Raw genomic sequence first — 20,526 nt, 5'->3', positions numbered from 1 at the left:
TGACATGCTGGGTGCCTGGAGGCCCATGAACTATGGAACTGGAGATCAGTGAGGATAAGGCAGTCGTGGTGGACTCCCTGGAGGAGTTAGTGCTTCAGACAGACACAGGAAGGTGCTTTCTTTTTCCAAAGATTGGTTCTCTCTACTTGTACATATCACACACACAGAGAGAGAGAGAGAGAGAGAGAGAGAGAGAGAGAGAGAGAGAGAGAGAGAGAGAGAGAAGAGACAGAGACAGAGACAGAGACAGAGACACAGAGCAAGTGAGAGCCTTAAGCTCCAACTACACCAGCTATGGAGGGAGTAAACTATCCCTGTGATTATCTAACAGAAAATTTCACATCTAAGCACTTACTCTTTTATTCACTCCCGTACACTATAGTGCACAATATGTGGGCTTGTACAAAAAGCAGGTTCTTGGGAAATGACTCCTGCTCCTATGACAAATTTGCTGTGGACCAGATAACAACAGACACAAACTCCTTAGTGTGGAAGCTGGAGGTCTTGGATCAAGTGACCAGGAACTTCAGCATCCACCATCCTATATGCCCATAACGGGTGTGGGGTGGGGGTGGTGGGGAGAGAACCCTAAGGTTTCTTCCTCTTCTTCTGAGGACATGGATCCCATCATGCGGCTCCACCCTGGTAACCTAATTGCCTCTCTAATGGCTCCTAACCCCATCTCACTGGAGTTTAGACATTTGATCCCCAGATTTGGGGAATACACATTCAGTCTACAGCACAGCATGAGAGAATCCCATGGATAGAAAGAGAGGCATTCTCAAAGATGGAAATGGCAGGTGTTTGTAGGAATAATCCTCCTGCCTCAAACTCTGAAACTTGCCTGCCCAGTTGTGAAAGACATTTAAAAAAATAAATGATGTAGCTAACTTTTACATCAATGGGCTCTGAATATGGCGATTACCCTGCACAGAGTGGGCTGGATCTCACTCATTCTGCTGAAGATCTTAGAGAAAAACACCAACTCCCTGAAGAAGAGGGGAATTTTGTCAACAGATGCCTCTCCCTCAGGCTGCAATAGCAATCCTTTGTGGGATCTCCAGCCTTCCAGTTCACCTTGCAAATGTTGATTCAAAATAAATCCCACTAGCTAGAGAGGTAGGTAAATGTGTGGGCACAGATCTGTCCCATTGGCTCTGCTACTCTAGAGAACACTAATGTGGAGGTTTGCTGCACTGCCCACATAGCTGGGGAAAGGACAGAGGGAAGTATAAGGAAGGAGTTGGTGCAAATGGCTTCCTCCGCTGTGGGTGGGATCAGGAAGTAGAGGAGGTGGTGATGTAATTGGAGTCCCTGAAGCTTAACTCTGATGACATCATGCTCCAACAGGTCCCTATGGCTTTCCAATAAACTCCCAATGACATAGCCTGACCCTTAGAGCTCCGTTCAATCTCTGCTGCTGGCCTCTGTCAAATGAATTTCTTTCCTGCAACCTTTACCCGCTCCCCATGATAAGATCCCATGTGCACATCCTGTGACTTGCATGGCACCCCCAAGAAGGGAGTATTGATTCCTGCTCCATTGAGTTGGAGACTGGTCTACATAACTTGCTTTGTCCAATAACTCGTAACCAGGCAAGCATCCATCTATCTTGGCAGAAACTCTAAATGCTTGTGCAGTTCTGAACTGAGAGCAGGTGGCCCCTGGCGAGCATGGAGAACACTCCCACGGAGATCTTTCTACTATTCAAGTGCTGAGAGTAACAGCTGCCCCTTGAGAAAATTTTTCTTGGAAATCCAGATTTTACACTCTGCCATAGTGTGAAATTGGTTCATTTTCAACAAGGAACAGCCTATGCTGCTGGGGGGGGGGTTACTAGATTGCTTGTGAGTTAAGGTGTTTACATTACAGATGAATAGATTTCTTTGAATCTCCACTCGGTATTTTGGGGGAAAGTGTCTTAAAATGGCATTGTACTTTGTTTTTTATCATATAGCACGACAAGGAGGAGGAGAAAAGAAAGAAGAAAGGAAGGAAAGAAAGAAAGAAAGAAAGAAAGAAAGAAAGAAAGAAAGAAAGAGAAAGATTCTCAACAGCTGGCTCCAGACCTCCAATTTAAGGAAGAAGATTCTTTGTTAGGACAAATTATATATATATATATATATATATATATATATATATATATATATATATATATATAATTTGAGATGGAAAGTGAGACCCCAGAACATGGAAGAATGGAGATGGTGAAAAATGCCTGAGCTACTCTGCTTAGAAAAAATGATGGGGGTAGGAGTAGGGGTAAGGGTGGGGATGGAGGTGAGGGTGGGGGTTGGGCAAGGTATAGAATTGAGATAAAGGAAACTGCAATGAGAGTACAGATTAAGCAAAGGCTGGCCTCCATTTACCATGCCCCCCCAAATCTTACCCCTGCTTCTTGCATTGTAATAGCATCCAACCTGGGCACGTTGCTGTCGAGTTAGAGACCCCACTTCCCAATGGGAATGGAAGCCATCTGCCTGCAGAGAAGGAAAGCTGGCCCTTCCCTGCCTCTGTTCTCTGAAGGACTCCTTGTGCTTTGACCATGACAACTAGGGGGACATGTGCAGGAGGAACCAGGAGGCAGCTAGCCCCACAGAAGCAGGAGCTCCATGACAAAGACCTCACACAACGTCATGCCCCGTTCACGGTACCCCAAAAAGTCCACCACCAAGGAGACTACTCACCGAATGCAAGAACAAAGGTTTCTTTTATTGGCAAGTTGCAGCGTGGATTCCACTGACTCGGGAGCAAATGGAATATGGCTTACAGCTGGGGGGAGGGGTTAAAGGGAAAGTCCAAAAGACTGAAAGCCTCCAGATTAGAACGTTTCCATGGTTTCAAAGATGAAACAATGACTGTATGTCTAGGCAGAAGGCCATTAAATAGGATATTGTAGGGGAAACAAGTTTGTTAATTATCTCCTGGGCCAGGGCTATCTGGTCTTCCTTAGGACAGAGGAAGGTTGACACAGCTGGGGTGTGCTATCTGGTCTCAGGTCTCTGGTCACGTACCCAGTCCTTTGTTGAGCCTTATCTGTCGGCTGCCTTTTGGGAGATCAGAGGAGCTCAGAAGTTTTCTTTTTCCTATATGGGCTTTGGAGTCTAAGTTTTTAGACTTGTATTATTATTTCCCATTTCAACAATGGCAGTCCATAGAAACCTTGGTGAGTGCCTGGCCTTTCTTTGTACGGGATGCAGAATAAAGGGGGTCATTCACTTCAGTCTGGGTCAGAGAGGGCAGGACAATTGAAGTAGCCACCTGGGCCACAGCAGGTAGGAAGCTGTGGATCCCAGGGTCTGCTTGCCAATCTGCCTGCTCCCCTCCACCTCTACAGCTGTCTATTCAGAGGAGAGAGAGCACGAGTGCTGGGACCTTCTTGATTCTCTCTGCCTCTTGTATAAAACCAAGGATAGAAAGAATCTGGCACGCCTGGGCTACCTGGAATTCTCTGTGGGGCCCTTCCGGCTCAGTAACCCTCACAGACACCCTCTGGACTGCACTGTTAGGGTCTCCATTCCTGTGAAGAAACAAATAATCTACTTGGGATCACACAGCTCACTGGTGTGGATTCAAGCCCACCCTCCCTTTGTAACACCGACTCACACTTGGGAGTGTCCCTGCCTCCACCTCCTGACTGCTGGGGCTATGGGCCAATGTGCAGCTCCACTAAGTCCTTCCAAGTCAACGCCACCCTCTTCCACCTTCATCTGTGGATAAAGCATGAACTATTTTAATTAAATTCGCCCTCCTCCCAGGACCCACCCATCCATGCTTCTCCCCCTCTGCGAGGCAGTCTCTATGGAGTTAAAATTCAAAATCAGTAGCTAAAAGCTTCCTGGCCTAAGGGAAGCAAGCCACTTATCCTCACTGCTAAAACCAGTGTAACCATGGCAACCCACTCCCGGGGCTTGTATTAAAGAGACAAATGGTGAAAATGAGCCTAAATCAACCGGGAAGGGAAGGAGAGGTGCTCTTTTCTCTCTAAGAGGCTGGGACAGCATCCTCCTGCACCCCGGGGTGCTAAAAACCTCCACACTCCCTCGGGATTTCTGTTACCCCTCTGGGACTCAGTCCTGTGAAGTAGGTGCTTCCCGGCCCTTGGCCGCCTGCCCTCTCCCAGAAGATGAGTGCTGATTATTTTTGTTCTTGTTGGGTTATTTTGGGGTGTGTGTGTGTGTGTGTGTGTGTGTGTGTGTGTATGTGTGTGTGTATGTGTGTGTATGTGTGTGTGTATGTGTATGTGTATGTGTGTATGTGTGTGTATGTGTGTGTATGTGTATGTGTGTGTATGTGTGTGTATGTGTGTGTATGTGTATGTGTGTGTATGTGTGTATGTGTGTGTATGTGTGTATGTGTGTATGTGTGTGTATGTGTATGTGTGTGTGTATGTGTGTGTGTATGTGTGTGTATGTGTATGTGTGTGTATGTGTGTGTATGTGTATGTGTATGTGTGTATGTATGTGTGTATGTGTGTGTATGTGTGTATGTGTGTGTATGTGTATGTGTGTGTATGTGTGTGTATGTGTGTGTATGTGTGTGTATGTGTGTATGTGTGTATGTGTGTGTATGTGTGTATGTGTATGTGTGTATGTGTGTGTGTATGTGTGTGTATGTGTATGTGTATGTGTGTATGTGTGTGTATGTGTGTGTATGTGTGTGTATGTATGTATGTATGTGTGTGTGTGTGTGTGTGTGTGTGTGTGTGTGTGTGTGTATGTTTTGGGTTTTTGTTGTTGTTGGTTGTTTTGCTTTCTTAGGCGTGGGAGCAGGGTTCCTGAGCCAGGGTTTCTCCGTGTAGCCTTGGCTCTCCTGGAACTCACTCTGTAGACCAGGCTGGCCTCAAATTCAGAGATCCTCCAATTCTGAAAGCTGGGATTAAAGGCCTGTGTCACCACCACCAGGCTGAGGGCTGATTCTTAGGGGATCAGAGTCCCATTATTTTCACCAGCCCTAGCCCACCTCCAAAGAGACCGGAGAGGGGGTACGGGATAAGGAAGGCCTCTTCTGTTTTCCTGTTCACTCAGTGTTTTCTCCCTGTTGTCACACGTTCGCTGACAACTTGTCCTTGGCACCTTCCCCTCCAGGACTCACTGTTAAACGGAAGACGGGCATGAGCAGTGGGGTTGAGAGAAAGGAGCCCTACAAGCCACCTGAGCCCCGTTCCAGTGTGTGCCACCTGGCAAGTCACTGTCAATGCCCACGGCCTCAGATTTCATGGTGAAGCTTCAGGATTGTTTTCTTTTTTTTTTTTTTTTTTTTCTGGTCTCGAACTTAGACCCACCTGCCTCTGCTGGGATCAAAGGCGTGGACCACTGAGCCTGGCTTGAAGCTTCATATTTTAAAACAACAAAAATATCTTAACAGTCATGACTTGACTGAGGGACTTTGAAAAATCTCAAAAGGGAGTTAGCCTGGAAACGATCAAAGAGCCGTAGCTGTGTCTGCAGATGTTGCAATGCCCCTTTGGGGTCAGATGGCCTCCTTGATGCAGATGGGCTTGTTCCCGAAAGCCCAGGGCAGTTTCTCACGTGGGTATACCTCAGCTTCACTATAATACCTTTAGATTGTGGTTTTGACACACACATCCCTCTGTGGGCTTTTCTGGAGGGTCCTCAGAAGAGTGTCTTAAAAATGAAATCTGGCAGCCAGGCACGGTGGCGCACACCTTAAATCCCAGCATTTGGAAGGCAGAGGCAGGCAGATCTCTGTGACCAAGAGATCTAGCCAGCTTCGTCTACCTGTTACTGAGTACCAGGACAGTCTTGAAAAATAAAACTAAACAAAACAAAATGAAATCTGATCCACCATAATTTGGAAGGGGAAAAGAATACTCTTTCGTGAATATGTAGCGCAACACAGAACCCACTGTTGGGCTATCCTGCTTGGTACGTCCATTCGGATTTCTTTTTGAACAACTTACTTGCTTCGTTTTGCTTTATTAAATAAACTTTCTGACCTGTCTGTGTCTCTTGACTGACTGACTTCTTCCAGAAGACAAAAACAAAAACAAAACAAAAAATCCCGGAAGGCCTTCCCTCCCCAACATCAGCGCCAGCTTCTGGTGGGTGCTTTAGCCTCAGGTGTCCTGATCAAGCTTCATCCAGCTTCAGCCAGGGGTGGGGCGACCGGCTATTTTAAAGAGGTCAGTGAAGCAGGTAATCCCATTTATCTTCCTTCCCCCCAATCCCCCCCATAAAGTAAGCTCCATCTAAAAAGCAAATCAACAGCAACAATGAATTTATGTATAAAAACAATTTCTGTGCCGGGCACCAGGCCCATGCCCTACTCTCCATTACCAAATGATTCTCAGACCCTGCCAGACCTGTGGGAAACTGAGCTACACATCTGGGAGGTCCAACCATAGTCTGCTCTCACTTTTGGGTGGGGTGGAAATGAAACTATTCTCTCTTTTTCCTTTGCTGACTTATTTCTTACAAGTATTACCTCATTTGAGCCTCACAGCCATATGAGGACAGTCCCTTCGTTATCCCACCTGATTGAAAAAAAAATGTGATTTTTTTACAGAACAGAAAACTGACATTTGACAACTACAGGTGTGGCTATAGCTCAGTGGAAGAGTGTTTGCCTAGTCTGAGTGAGGACCTGGGTTCAAACCCCAGCATAAGTAAATAAAATAAAAACACAGTAAGCTGAAAACCAGGCAGGATGACAAATGCCTGTAACTCTGACATTTAGAAGACCACACAAGAAGATCACTTGAAGTTCATGGCCAGCCTAGGCTACATAGCAAGGCCCCCCTCAAAACAAAACAAAATGGAAGCTTGACAACCTGCTGCAGATCACCAAGGTTTTAAGTATAGGGCATTTGGATCTATGGCTTTTACTTGCTTGGATTCTGTACTCTGGTCACTGACTAGACAAGTTTTCTTTAGGCCCAGAATTGATTTGTCAACAGGAGATGGTGTTACCGTGTGGTACCGTGTCATGACATCTTACACGCTACCACAGGTACCTCTGTGAGTGGAAACCTCCCCCGTGGAAAGGAAGTCCTGACTTGAACCGACTCATGTGTACAGTGGTCACCCAAGTGTGGCAGCAGACACCCTTTTTGATGTGGCTTCCCTCTCAGGTTTACCGTGTGAAACTGTTAAGAGGGAAGTAACGTCCCTTCTTCCATTTGACTCAGTCCCTACTCATCTTGGTGGCAGCGCCGTGGAAAGCAGAAAAATGTGAATGGACACCGAGGATGGGTGAGCTTGCTCGCTGGGCGTAGGTGGCCGAGAACCTGACCGTCTGCTGCTTGGAGATGGAAGCCGTTCCAAGAGCTGAGCAGTCTCTGTCAAACTGACCAACAGGCACAGAGCGTTGCCAGGAAGGAAACGGAGAAGAACGAGTTCATTGCAAGGCTCTCAAGCGTGCGAGCCGCTGTATCATGCTCCCCTGTCCGCATGTCCCTCTCGTCTTGCTGGCCCTTTCCCCATCCAGGCAGCCCCCACTTTGCTTTGTCTTCTGTGCATAGGCGCATGAACATAAAAACCTAGGCTCCGCTTATAAGAAAAAACACGTGCCGTTTGTCCTTCTAAGATGGGCTCATTTTGCTTAACATCCTCTCCGGTTCCACCCGTTTTCATGCAAATGATGTGATTTCAATCCTTACAGCAGAGTAAAATGTCATTGTGGAAATAAAAAAAAATAAAGACGATAACTATTATCCCTGATAGTTATAAAAGTTTTAATAAAGTAATATTAGATGATATTAAAATAAATAAAATAAAGATGAAATAAAATAGAAAAGGAAGAAATAATAGGAAAGGAGAAACTCATTAAAAGAATGAGAGGGTCAGGTGCCTTTTTTTGTCTTGTTTTGGTTTGGTTTTTTTGGTTTTTTTTTTTGTCTTTTTTTTTTTCCTATCCATTCACAAAGAATCCTGGCTCTCCCTTGGCTCTCACACCATCAGGGAACTTTCCTCAATCTCTGAGCTTCCCTTTCTCTCAGGGGCTGGTAGCTTGTGAGGGTCGCAGTGTAACACCTCATCCTGTTGCCTACAGCTCCCAGCACAGGGCCAACCCCGAGATGGCCTCAGAACCCTCTTGTGAATGATCCAGGAAACTCTGACACCTAGAAGGAAGCCTGAGGAGCCAAATAAAATCAGAGCAATCTTCTCCTGAGGGTACACATCCTTGGCTTAAGAAACTAAGCTGCTACCATGTGGAAACTGGAAGTAGAGTGGATCCCAAGGATTTTCTAGATACTTCTAAAAGGAAAGCCAAATGTCAAAATGCAGCAGGAAGCTTTAATATGGTAGAGGGAGCCTCACCACACTTCAGTGGTAGCTTTCACTTGGGTTGAGAACACTTTTCTTTCCTTTACTTGAGTAGTATGCATATATCCCCACCCAGGCACACACAGGTTCAAGGTTGAGTTCTGGAAGGAAGTATATCACAGAGTATAGGCAGCCAGGACTCTTGTCATACATAATGTATGCACTTGAGTGTGTGCGTACACCTAATCATTGTGCCACAGAAGCCTCTGAACCACTCTCCCACTAAGTTGCTTGTCAGGGTGTTCTGTTTTGAGGGTAGGGCCAAGAAAAGAGGGTCACTGGCTGTTCAGGCTCTTTTACAGCAGGGAGGAGCAGTTTCTGTGAACTGAACCTCGAACAGCCGCGCAAAGGCTTATTTATTGATCGTTACATAAAAGTTGTTTGGTGTTCAAACAAGTTCCTCATACCAAAGCCCCTGATCTAATCTATGTTTTCTGAAGGAAATCATCACACCCCAGCAACTTTAGTCCTTATAGTGTACTGTTTGCAGTACCAAATAATTCAGCACACCTCCAGGTGTGTCAGGACCATCTTGTGACCAAAGTCATGCAAAGGCTGTAAACTTCCTTCAAAAAAACAACTCTATAGACAACAGAAAATAATCACCGTCTTCCACGATGATTTCCTCAAGGTCTAAGTACCTCTAGAAAACAACTATTCATTCTGATGTTTACCCTAGATACAGTGAAAACAACTACTTCATTCTAATGTTTAACCTAGATACAATGATTCTACTGGAGTTCTACTACAGTTGGATTTCTGTTCCTTACCAATATTCTCAACAGGTTAAGAAATGAGACTGTGGGGTCTCAGTGGTAGAGCACTTCCCTAGCTTTAGTAAAGCCCTGTGTTCAGTTCCCACAACTGTTAACAATTAGAGTAAATTAAAACAAATTAAAAACTTAAAAGAGAAAGGCAGGGCTAGATATTTAGCTTGATGTGCAAGGCGCTGCCTTCGATTTCTAGTATACACAAAACACACACATTCTGATCATAAATTTGGGTGAATTTTTATCCTTCTCAAGAACTCTGATGCAATTTGACGGCTGTTGGTTTCAGTGTAACTTTTACCATTCTTTTGTCTAAAAAATGTTTTAAGGTATAACAAAATAATTTAAGGTGTACAAATGCAAGTTATCAGATTTCTTTCTCATTATGCTACTGTTCATAGTCTTAACATTAATCAATAAAGTTCTGATAAGTTATTAATCAAACTCTGACAGGGTACTAACATACTATATCACTGTACGATAACTGCAAGGTTAAGATTAAGGTGCTTTTCATTGTGCTAAAGATATCTGTCAGTTTTAAAAGTGTTAATTCTTTCAGTCAAATCATTTCTGACATGAGTATTCTGCTAATGTGTCTAAAATTTATGTTTTCACAAGCTCAAAGGATTCTTGTAAGTTCCAGGAAGCTGAATTGGATCCATCCAAACAAATCAGATTCACTCCAGATAAATATTAGTAAACCTTTCCCTGGTCCTGGGACTCCCTTCCTCATCTCGGGACCCCCTCGGGAACCCCTCCCTCATCTTATGATCCTCCTCCCCTCAAGCATTAGGACCTAAGAATTTTTTTTTCCAAAACTTAACTTTGTCCTCGCTCTGCCAACATCTTGCCAGGTCTAAGAGGCACCAGAGAGTTCCATACAGCCTGGTCTGTGATGAAACAACCAGCTACCCCAGGATGTGAAAGCCTTCTCAGGTCCCCAAAGATGGCCCCCAGGTCAGCATGAAGCAGTCTTGAGAACTTGACGTCCTTATTCCCTAACTTTTCACATCTAACTCCTCACCTTTTTAATAATAAGTTAAGGTGAGAATGTAAGGATTCAGGCATTATGCTGGCCTGCCCCTGGCAGAATACACTCAGGCAGTACTCTGGTCAGCCCAGGGTGCCATGCGTACTAGTCTGCAGGCAGGAGCAAAAGACCCTTTTAAAAAAAATCCCCGCCCACTTAGGCTCTCTTACTGCTCTTTCTGCTCTCTCTGCTCCCCTCTCTTTCTGCTCCTGTCTCCCTCTTCTCTTCTGTCCTCCCTCTGTGTCTCTTTATCTCTTTTTTCTTTCTTTCCCCATCCCTTCCCTTTCTAATGAAACTTCTCACTCAAGCTCTGTCTACCTGGAGTGTTTGTCCCCCACCCTGGTCACCCTTGCCAGCCTTGGAATCCACCATGGTCCTCCACGCAGGACCCCTTTCCAGCTTTATGTTAGCATGGGTGCAAAAGAACAACACACCCACATACACACACACACACACACACACACACACACACACACACACACAGAGAGAGAGAGAGAGAGAGAGAGAGAGAGAGACAGAGAGAGAGAGAGAGAGAGAGAGAGAGAGAGAGAGAGAGAGAGTACCAGGCATCTACATACCTCCATTTTTGTTAATAATGATAAATGAGGGCTAAATGAACTTGCTGTCTGAACCACAGAATCAGAAGGTTCCCCATGATGCTTAGCAGTGCTCAGCAGGAGTGAGGTGGAGAGAGGCCAACACTGAACCTCCTGCTAGAAAAAGACACATAACACCATGGATAGCATGCTCAGGCCTTGGCCGGTCCTGGCCCCAGAGAATAACTAGAAAAGCAGGAACAAACACTCACAGTGGCTTCTCCACATGTACTAATGAAATGTGTCACTCTACCTCCAGGATTGGAATGCATTGTGCTGGGGTGAGGGTGGGGTGGAGGCACGAGGGGTGGGGATGTTAATTAGGCTCCCTTTGCCGGAAGAAGCACCAAGAGTGAGAAGACAAGCAGGAGTCACACTGAATACTATGAAGACACAATGTTGATTTGCACATTGTCTCCTACTTACAGTCATGAGCCTCTGAGAGGAAGCCTGCAGTTTGCTGGTGTTTGTCAAGGTCTTGTACTCAACACATTCATTTTTGCAAACCGACGGACCCCGCAGTTCAGAGAGGTTCAAGCTCCTTCACATCCACTACCGTGGAAACATGGGCAAATCCTCTACCAAGAAGTTGTAAACCACATCTGACTCAGGCCTGATCTGAACTGATCAAACCGCACCTTAAAAGTTTGGAGATCTGGAGTTGGCAAGATAGGTTGGGGGCTGGGGGAGCAAATGTGCTTGCTGCCATGCCTGAAAACCTGAGATGGATTCCTGGAACCCACAAGGTAGAAAGAGAGAACTGACTCTCCCAAGTTCTCCTCTGACCTCCACACAGGTGTATGGTGTTTTCAGACATGAACACCCCACACACAAACACCCTCACACACACACACCCCTAATACACATAAATAAAAAAATAAAAATAAATGTCTTAAGTACTTTTTAGTTTCTAAATTGGTAGCACTTATTACTCAAGAGGTTTTTGCATAAAAGCTGTGATTGTGTCTCCTGAAAACTTGGAACACTTGTCACAATAGACTGAGGCAAAGACGGCTCAGTTCTTCACCTCTTGGTGTCTACATATTTTACAGCGTCCCTTTACAATTCTACCCGTGAAGACTAGAGTCTGTCTCTACCTTGTGTCTCTGTACTTGCCTTGTGACTTGGGGGGCCAGTGTGTCAGTTCTGGGATCTCTCTCTCTCTGGGAATCCTTCCAAGATTCTAGGCAAACAAGCTTGGGCTAGCCTGCTGGATGCTGAGAGAGCTCCAGCCGATGTTACACAACTATGGGGCCGGGGTAGTTATGGCGTATAGATTGAGCTAAACCAAGAGAAGCAGTTTTAGCTGTCTCGGCCAAGGCTAAAGACAGAGAAGAGTCCAGCTCAGCTCAGCAGAGTCAACCTAATGACCAAGCTCGTGTAAGAGCATTCAGTTAGCACTGGGGGAACTCTCTAACACCATATCCATATAAGCTGTAAACAATAATAAATGGTTGTTTTAAGCTACAGTGTTTCAGAGTCATTTGTTATACAACCACAGTTCACTGACACATCTGGCCACATCAGGCAACACTTAGTTAGGTCAAGACTTGAGATGAGGCAACCCCCCACACACACACACACAGAATATTTGCAACTCCCCACTATTCTTTTTTTTTTTTTTTTTTTTTTTTTTTGGTTTTTACGAGACAGGGTTTCTCTGTTTTGGAGGCTGTCGGTCCAGCCTGGCCTTGAACTCACAGAGATCCGCCTGCCTCTGCCTCCCAAGTGCTGGGATTAAAGGCGTGCACCACCACCACCCGGCAACTCCCCACTATTCTTGCATCCTATATTGTCTCTCAGACACAGTAGCTGAGTGACAGTTGCCACTAATTATCACTCTTGAATTGTGTTTCTCGTCATTGGATTACGAGTGAATTTAAAAGGCCTAATAACCATGCTACAGAGGCTTGAATGCCTAAAGTGATGGAGGTAAGAAAAATGGGAAGGTGAAGAGGAAGCCGTCTTTTAAGAGTGACCTCCTGCCCACACATCCCCTTTAGATACTATATATTTAGGTCTCGATTTAATCCCTCTCAGCCTTGATTTTCTCTGTAAAATGGGATTATACGCATGTGTTGAAGAAGCCTTTAAGAAGCAAATCAGGCCTGACAGAATGGCATATTGGTTAAGTGCATAAACTCAGAAGCCTGAGCACCGGTGTTTACATCCTAGATCTGTCATTTGCTAGCTAAACTTTCATGTCGCACCTGCCCTGCCACACAGATGTTTATCAAAATTGTTCCCCCGCGCTTTTCCTCTGTACAAATTCTTTCTAATCCTTGCATCTCTCCAGAAAGGGATTAACAATCAACGCAAACTTTAAACAAGATTCTTACTTCAGCTGCTCACGGTGGTACAGGCTTTTAATCTCAGCACTGGGGAGGCAGAGGCAGGTGGATCCATGCGAGTCGGAGGCCAGCCTGGGCTACATATCGAGTTCTCAGCCTGACAAGACTACATAGGGAGACCCTGTCTCAAGGAACAAACAGAAAAAAACAAGATTTTCATTTTAGTAATATGTTAAGAACTCAGAAACCAGAACAAAGTTTTGTTTTGTTTTTAATATAAAATAGCTTTCATGAGAATTATAAAACATTTATACCTTCTGGTCAAAGCATAGACATTCTGTGATGATGCCTCTGAAATACAGAAACAAAACATGTGGTTTATTAGTGCTCATTCGATGCAATGAAATATTCAACCACAAAATAAGTATCACCACGGGAAACATGGGAAGTGTGTAAAAATAATGCTGAGTGAAAGAAATGTGTATACAATACAGTATGCTAATGGGAATGATATATATACATAAAATATATGTATGTGTTTAAATAATCATAAGAGAATATAACAAAGTAAATAGCTGTCACTATGAAAGTTTGTAAGATTTTATTAAAACTACATATGATTTAAAACACATAAAATTCCTAAAATATAGATTATTATCTTAAAATTTTAGTCATTTTTAGGGCAGGGTTAAAGTGTGTTGCAATATGTTATTTTACTGACATTTATCAACACATTTAATTTAGAAAATTAGTATCTATTAGTGGGAGGTGTGAGACCAGGCTATGGTAAAATTTTGTTCCCTTAAAGCTTGTGATTTAGATGCTTACACTCACTCTCCCTCACTTCCACCTCCACACCCGCATTCATCCCCCAGAAGCCAAACGGAGCAGAATAAAATTCCAGCATCTCCAGCTGCAGATCTGAGTGTGCCAGGGGAAATAAACAAGTGCTGGCCCAGTGCTCTTCATTGATGGGAGGACACTGTGCTCAGCCAACCCCTGGAACAGCTCTCCCTGGGTCTGCAACCCAGGCTCCTATTGCCCAGGAGAACTTCACACCAGGGTGTTACCAAACTGCTCAACCCACAGCATACTCGCTATGGGAGGACCATCTGGATGTTACCACTGGGGAGAGACGTACCTTTACCCAGCATTCCTCAAGAAGAGAGGCAAGGATTTACTTAGACCTGCGTCTTTTATGTTTATAAAGGCGGCTACTGTATACAGATGTCTTAATTGATGAGCTAGGTGTACTCTCCGCTTGTATCTCACCAGGTGTCCTGGTTAGGTTTTGTTAACAAGGTGTAGGAGGAGGAGCCTCAACAGAAAATGCCTCCATTAGAATCAAGTTTGTAGGGTGTTTTCTTGATTAATGATTGATGTGGGGAAAAGCAGGCTGAGAAAAACCATGAGAAGCAAGTCAGTAAGCCGTGTTTTTCCATGGCCTCTGCATCAGCCCCTGCCTCCAGCTTCCTGCCTTGGTGTTGTGGGATATTTGTTTATACTGTGTGAAGATGTATCACTGTGATTGGTTTAATAAAGAGCTGGATGGCCAATAGCCAGGCAGGAGAGAACAGGCAGCACTTAGTAATAGAGATAAAAGCTTGGGATGAATCGAGGCACATAAGAGATGCCAGCAAGACACAGAGAGAGTCAGAGGTGTGAAATGAAAAAGAGGTGAATAGCCACATGGCAGAACATAGATTAATAGAAACAGGAAGTTTTAAGTTATCAGAACTAGTTGCAAACAAGCCTAAGTTAAAGGCCAAGCTTTCATAATTAATAATATGAATCTGTGTCATTATTGGGGAACTGGCCGTCCCAAGATAGTCTGACTACACTTTGACTTCCAGGATGATGGGGCGGGACCCTGTAAACCAAGCAAGCCCTGTCCTCCCCAAGCTGCTGTTGGTCATGGAGTTCATCACAGTAACAGAAGGGAAACCAGAAAACTCCTATTTCAGTTGGTTCGGTTTGCACTTTCCTAGGGCTCGACAGGCGATAGTCAAACAATAGACAGGGTCCCAGGGCCCCAGGCCCACAGCTAAGCTCTTGCTATTCATCTATCCCACTTAAGCCCCACAAAATCCACAAGAAAAGTATTGGAGCTGTTTCATCTTGTGGCTGAGAAAATGTGGGACTTGCCTTTGATCACACAACCAAGGAACAACCAGGAGAGAACTGAACCTTAGCTCCTCCTGAGAAGGTCGAGTCTAGTGTTTCTCTTCACTCCACATGCCCTGATGCAAATCCTGTAAAATAGCATCAGGACACTTGCTAACCACGCAGGAAAGCTAGACGTTCCTGGAACAGTAACAGCAAGAAAGACTGTTATCTTCAATAGCGTATGCATGCTATCCTGGCTCCAAAATGAGCTCACTTTGGAAACAGTCTCCTAAAACAACAATGAGGTTATTTTTAATTGCTCCAAGTGCGTGGTGCTGGCACCAGCTCAGCACCAGAAGGGACTTTCACTGTCCTAGAAACTAGTCACCTCTTCTGCAAATAAAGTTGTAGTGACTGGGAAATCAAGTGATGGCGAGGCCTCACGGAGGGCCAGTCCCTCCCCGACTTGGCACGTCTTGCCTAGCTAGCTCTGTCCCTTTCTTCCTCTTGCTGTCTCCATGTCTCCAGTAACCACACTGTTGGTTATTAGCAAGCTTTGTCTGCGTGTTGGGCTGCCTGCTTCTCAGAGCTCTGCAGAAAGATTCTCAGCCCAACCACACTCTAGTCCCGTGACCCTACAGCAAAGAAAGGTTCCCTTGTTCACACTTATGGCGGCTGCAGCCAACACGTCTACAGAGCTGGGGGAAACTGCCTCTCTAGTCTTCGCACAGATACACACAATCGTGCAAGAAGAAAGAAACAGCTTTGCTCAACGTTTTAAATTTTGTATTATTTTTATCATGTGTATGGGTGTTTCCCTGATGTACAGTGATGGACCACATGCCTTCTGGGCTCCCACAGAACCAAGGAGAAAGAGGTCATGGATCCCCTGGAACTAAAATCGCAGACAGTTATAGGCTGCCATATGGGTTCTGAGAATCGAACCCAGGTACTCTGAATAAGCAGCAAGTACTCTTATCTGCTGAGCCATCTTTCCAGTCCCTCAATAATTTCTAAGAGAATAAGGGGTCCCAACACCAAAAAGTTTAAGAATGGTAAACTAGGTTACCAGACACACATATGGATCTATAGCTGGGACAGAGCTCTGAGAATGCATGCTTATAAAGAGGTAGAAACTAGCCAGGCGATGGTGGCGCATGCCTTTAATCCCAGCACTCGGGAGGCAGAGGCAGGCGGATCTCTGTGAGTTCGAGGCCGGGCTGGACTGACAGCCTCCAAAACAATACAGAGAAACCCTGTCTTGTAAAACAAAAAAACAAAAACAAAAAAAGAGGTAGAAACTAAGTCAAATGAAATTTGGGAGAAATACAAAATCAAACTTCACTACAATTGCCAGAGAAGGCTTCAAGCACACACAGTTCTGGAGTATGAGACTTCTTAAGCTCTTTATGGAAAATGGCTCAGTATTTGCATGTAACCTATGCATATGCATGAGTATATGTACATGTATATTTATGTGCATATGTGTATATGTATGTGTGTGTAGTATGTGTGTATATGTAAGTATCTCCCATATACTTTAAGTCCTCTCAAGCTTACTTATAATACCCATATAACATACATGCATTTAAAACCATTGGTATACTGCATAGTTTAGGGGATGAAAAAAAAAGGTCTGTATACATTCAGCACAGAAGCAATACGTTGCTTTCTGAATAGTTTGAATATTCAGAATCCCACACTGCAGGGCTCTCTGAGGTTTGTTCTAGACACCATTGGAAATATTAGGGACATACCAGGGAATAAGACCCAGCCCTGGTCCTGATGAAACTCATGTGCTAGTGGGAGAGATGGACTCTGGTCCTGATGAAAGTCACGTACCAGGAGGACAAGAACTTCAGTATACAATGATGTGGACGGAGTAGGGTACCCTTAGCCACGAAGGAAGGGTTCCCTGCTCAGCAAAGATAAAAAGGATCTGTAAAGCCAAGGAGAAAGGGTGATGGGGACGTTATGAGTGATAGCCTGGAGATAGGTGGCCACGGTGGCCCTGAGGTGGACAGCGCCTGGATTAGGCAGGCTAGCATGGAGGAGTGGCTGACAAGAGAAGATAAAGTCAGGCAGAAGAGGATGGGGAATTGGAGCCCAGTCAGAAAGCCAGTTGGAGGGGGTGGAGACCCACCTTAGGACTATGACTCTGGTTGCACAGTGAGGATTCCTGGAGGGATGGAGCTGAAGAATGGCGTGCCTGCTAATTGGCAATAGGGTGGTGTGGGCCGGGGAAATCTCCAAGGCGGCAAAAGATGAGCAACAATGACCATGCCCACGGTTAAAAAGAAGTTAGATAACCTGCTAAAATTGAGCCATTGGGATACAATAAATTGAATAAACCCTCCCTGAACCTTCTTTGCCCCTTCCTAGGGAATTTCATGGACCCTTCTCAGGAGGAGTTTTTAAAATGCTGGAGTCATGGACTGAAAGAATTCAATGAAAGCTTTAGAGACTCCCCACAGGGGAAAAACAAATTAAAGCAAAAAACTGTGCTCTGGTTCTCCTACCCCATCTGCTTCTGTCTGAAAGAAACATCATCTGTTAGAACAGGAGAGATGATTTCAGCAACACTGGGTACCAGCGTTGGCCTGGTCCAGGCAGCAGGAAGGATGAAGGCAGACGTTCCCTCTGGAGTCTAGGGGAGCATCGAAACAGGAAATGGCAGCTTGGGTGAGAAAGGGGGTAGACTACCACTCAGACCCAGCAGCACTTCAGTAAAGAGGGCACAGAGCAGAGCTGTTGCCTCGCAGTGGATCCATCGGGAGTTACCTGTACCTTTACACCCACCGGGCACTGTAGCGGTAACTGAGAGGAGACGTCCCCGCTCCGCGTATCTTAGTTCCTCAATTGTGCCTTTGGGAACTGCTGGTCACCGCTGTGCAGGTGTGTCACTGAGCCTTGCCTGTGCTGAGCTTGCCAAGCTCCGTGGGCTTCGAAGAGCTGTCCTCCTGCACCTGCTGTTTCCCAAGAACCTTTTGCTTAAACGTCAAGATACCAAGTGTGGCAGATTCTGGGAGGCATGCGTTTGACTCCTCCAAAGTCCAAGTGCCCTTAGCCGTCTTGTCGTCAAAGTGACCATTGACCGTGCACTGATGGGCACAGTGCCAAGCCCTTCTCATGTAACATTTAATTCTCACAGCAACTTCCTGTGGTGTTGGGGTTTGTGTCGCTGTTGTTATTGCTTTTATTTTATTTTATTTTATTTAGACAGAGTCTCACTATGTAACCCTCACTGGCCTGGAACTCACTACAAAGACCAGGCTGGTCTTGAATTCACAGAGGTCTACCTGCTACTGCCTCCAGAGTACTTGATTAAAGACATGCGCCACCACCCACCATGCCTGATGCTTCCCAAGGTTTTGTTGTCTCCATTGCACTGGTGGGGAAACTGAGTTATGAAATTACAAAGCTTTGTAAGGGTCCCTGCACCAGCCCAAGAGAATGAGCTTCTGCCGCCTTCTCAGTGGCCACAGAAGTGCTGCAGTCATCCTCCGGGGGAATCCATTTCAAAGGTTCACACTTTGCAAGAGTGTATTATAAGAGAAGGGAGGGCCAGGCAGCGACACACAGAAAGAAGGGGTTCAAAGTTCACGGTAGTAGTCTCTCAGAGGATGGTCTTCCCAGAACGAGGCTTCCTCCCATTACACCCTGTCTGAAAACAGCTAGGCATTTCATCTGGAGCACTGGTCTTCTTGCCAGAAGGAGGTTATCAATTACATTACACACAAAGTAGGGAATCTCCCAGACTCCACTGGGACAATTTTTCTTAGGAATGCTATCACAGTGACTATCACATTTGATTGATGAGTTACACAGCTATTGCTATTTCATTACATAATCATAACACATAACATGATGTCATAACAATCCCCCAAGGCAGAGAAAGTTGGGGTTGTAACCTGTCTGTGGCTAAACAAAAAACTTCTAAGTAGACATCTGTGTCTCTCCCTTTGGCTCTCAGACATGGAAGCAATGGACCCCCCCATTGGAATTGGAATCTCCCCTACCCCCTGGAGTTCCATGCTGGGGATGGAGAAGACTGGGACCCTGGTGTTGGTCAGAGGGAGAGCTTGTCTCTTGGACAGAGAGTTCACACAGCCCGACAAGCTTGAAGGAACTGGAGAAATGATGGCTCGACTACAGGCAAGACCAGTACGTTGACCAGTGCTGCTCTAGCAGGAATCCTGTCCCTGGTGATCCAGGTCCAGGCTAGGGTTTCAGGTTCTCAGCCTCTTATCAGGAATGAAATAAAGGCACACAGAGGTTGCAAAGCAGCAGAGAAAGTTCATTCAAAGAGAAACTATAGTAGAGATTAGAAAGAATACGTTGTAAAGATTGACAGTGAGTGGGGATGCTCAGGGGCTCCGGGTTATTGCAGGAGCATCATTTTAGGGATCAAAGCGAAGGAGGAGTTTGGTTACTAGGGGTGTGGTTTGGGTGGTTCTCTGCTTTGATTGATGGACTAGGTTATATAACCATTTCTCTACTGTAAATGCCCCTTCCCACACATATCCAATTTTAATTATATGCACGCCCAGTTGTTTATAGGCATAAGGTGGTAAGTAGGGAATTCTCCCTAAGAGGTTCACTTTGAAGACACAGTTGTTTTATTGTACTTGTACCCCAAACCAGTTCAGGCTAGGTCAGCCTTCCAACTTATAGAAGAAAGCCCTTAACTGGGTCTTATAGTACCCGAGAGTAGGAGTTCAAGACCATCATGGTGGAGAACTGGAGAACATGGCAGTGGGCAGGCAGGCATGGTTCTGGAGCAGTATCTGAGAGCTTACATGTCAAGACAACAATGAGAGAGAGAGAGAGAGAGAGAGAGAGAGAGAGAGAGAGAGAGAGAGAGAGAGAGAGAGAGAGAACACTAGCTGGGATGCTGTGTGTAGTCTTTCAAAACTTCGAAGCCCACCTCCAGTGACACATGTCCTCCAATAAGCCACACCTCTAGTCCTTCTCCAATAGTTCCACCAACTACACCTCACCATATGAGTCTATGGGGCCATAGTCATTCTAACCACCATACTACTCTCACAAATTCAGATATAACCCAAGTATAGTGAATAGAATCTGCCCAAGTTTGATGGTTGTTAAGGGAAGGAGAAAATCATTCCATTGTTAAGAGAGAGGTGTGTGTGCAGCTCAGTGCAGGTGGGGGTCCTAGGTTGCTAACAGGCTGCTGGGTATATTGTTCAGAGACAGGTGTATGTGCATAGTACATGCAGATGAGGTTCCTACGCTGCCAAGTGCACTTTAAGAAGAGGGGTGTATGTAGAGCCCAAACCAAGTAGAATTCCAGGTTGATAAGCTATTCCCTGTGCTTTCTTGTCTCAATGGCTCTCATTGTCAACAAGCCCATCTGTGGCAATCTTTGGTGAGCAGGTCCACCTAGACTTCTGAGGATGGTGGCAGTTTGGCAGTTAGAGCATA

At 45.3% G+C, this 20,526-nt stretch overlaps 2 long non-coding RNA genes across 2 annotated transcripts; both read right to left on the bottom strand.

Annotated features, from left to right (window-relative positions):
• Nucleotides 1–2,691: 2,691 nt before the first annotated feature.
• On the bottom strand, nt 2,692–4,151 carry LOC121140685. Its single transcript, XR_005877613.1, has 2 exons — nt 3,607–4,151; nt 2,692–3,520 (listed from the first exon to the last, which is right to left on the bottom strand). It is a non-coding gene; the product is annotated as an uncharacterized LOC121140685 (long non-coding RNA).
• Nucleotides 4,152–6,828: 2,677 nt separating this feature from the next.
• On the bottom strand, nt 6,829–10,930 carry LOC110341696. The gene is made up of 2 exons (XR_002383676.2): nt 10,667–10,930; nt 6,829–7,616 (listed from the first exon to the last, which is right to left on the bottom strand). It is a non-coding gene; the product is annotated as an uncharacterized LOC110341696 (long non-coding RNA).
• Nucleotides 10,931–20,526: the final 9,596 nt, after the last annotated feature.

Source organism: Mesocricetus auratus, unplaced genomic scaffold (genome assembly GCF_017639785.1).
Source record: "Mesocricetus auratus isolate SY011 unplaced genomic scaffold, BCM_Maur_2.0 Super-Scaffold_100006, whole genome shotgun sequence".
Taxonomy (NCBI): domain Eukaryota; kingdom Metazoa; phylum Chordata; class Mammalia; order Rodentia; family Cricetidae; genus Mesocricetus; species Mesocricetus auratus.
The sequence above is the reverse complement of the archived record's forward strand: the minus strand, read 5'-3'. Positions and strand labels throughout refer to the sequence as shown.